General features: G+C 48.0%; 1 pseudogene; it reads right to left on the reverse strand.

The window, feature by feature from the left end:
- Positions 1 to 624: 624 nt before the first annotated feature.
- On the reverse strand, positions 625 to 1,763 carry LOC147967645 (uncharacterized; annotated as a pseudogene).

Here is a 1,763-nt window from a genome sequence, read left to right on the forward strand (position 1 = left end):
CCCCTCCGTTCCGAATTATTTGTCGCATGTATGGATGTATCTACATGTATTTTAGTTCTAGATACATCCATTTCTGCGACGAGTAATTTGGAACGGAGGGAGTACAATTCTGGAGATGTGAATTGTTGTATTCATTTAGTAGAGTATTAGTGGTGATGATTTATTTTCTTCGCTGTCAACTGGTGTATATCCTGATATGTTTAGCCAGTTCTGAAATTAATTTGTAAAGTAGGCTAAACAATTGTACAGTCTCTCAGTGTATTAGTACTCTGTTTTTTGGGCAGCCGGAAGAAATCAGTTTGTCATGACATGCGAAAATCTATTGATTTTATTAGCTAACAAAAATGTTTGTGAAATAGTTAGTTAGGCATCACAGTGAAGCTTGGCAAAGGGACTTCTCGTGAGGCCTGCAAGGCTGGAAGCACTGTATGTAAAGTGGTACCCTCTAATGGATACTCATTTGTCAACTAATACATGACCATACTAGAGAAGCACACGTCTCGCACACACGATGACCCTAACAGGTTCTAAATGTGTATGTGGACGATCTTTAAATACGCGGATGATTATTATTTGAATACCTGGATGAGTATTCGGCATAAACAAAGTCATTGCCATTTTAACACAAGAAGCAAGCAGTGTCACATTGTACAAATAGCTATTGTTTGTGTTGAGTAGCAAAATTCATTCATTAGTTATTTGGCATCAAGAAAAGCAAACACCAATGCGGTGACACATACATGTTCCATATAACTATCTGGAAAGTAGTAAATCCTTTCACCTTGGCAAGGCACTGTGATCAAAAGCCTAGCTCAAGCATGCCATAGCTCCTTGTATAATGCATCGCTAGAACTCCCTGCACAAGGAATTCATTGTGTGAACGAGGCAAACAATTCAAGGGGCCTTTCACCTTAATTTATAGCGGCAAATTTTAACAGTTGATCATGAGTTAATTTAACCAGTATTACTATCTAAACTGGCACTGCATGTAGGGATCAAGGACCCACCACTCGCCTTGGTAGCACCAATTTACAGTGGCCTCGCATACACCACTCCCAGCGCAAAGCAGCAAACGCGACTCTGACTATGCGTGACCAACGTGACTACAGCAGGTCCTCAATATGTTTTTGAGTATTACTGTTGGTAATTTGGCAGCAGCGGCGATGTTGTGACCCAGACAAACACAACATCATCGAGGCCCGAGGCCGCCATAGTATTGCATCCCTCGCCATGCAGCAGCCCGACGTCGGTGGCTCCATCGACGCTTCATTAAAGCGCAGCCGTCCTCGACTTGTCGCGCCATTGGCAGCAGCGCTCGCTTCATTGCATCACTGGTGGCGAGCGTCGCCGTCCTCGACTTACTGCCCTGCCATCTTTGACTTGTTGCGCCGCCCGCAGCAGCACCTGCTCTATTGCAATGCCGCCGGCAGCAACGCCCACTTCATTGCAGCACCGGTGGTGAGCGTCGCCGTCCTCGACTTGCCACACCGCCGGCAGTAGCACCCACTCTTCATGGCAGCTCCAACGGAGCTCCATTGCAGCTCGGGCGCCGACCCCGGCAGAGCTCCATTGCAGCTCCGGGCGCCGTGGTGCCGGGCTCCATTGTAGCCCCGGCCGACGATGCCCACAGTATCCCGTCGTCAGCCGGCGTTCATACTCTCACCTCCGCCGTCTCAGGCTCGCAGCAGAGCCACTTAGCTTTGCAGCTGCCTAATCCAGCCATGGGCCGCTCCCTCTACCTCACTTTCTCTTGGGATGCGCAT

This window comes from Triticum urartu, chromosome 5A (genome assembly GCF_056163025.1).
Source record: "Triticum urartu cultivar PI428250 chromosome 5A, HENAU_Tu73, whole genome shotgun sequence".
NCBI classification, from domain to species: domain Eukaryota; kingdom Viridiplantae; phylum Streptophyta; class Magnoliopsida; order Poales; family Poaceae; genus Triticum; species Triticum urartu.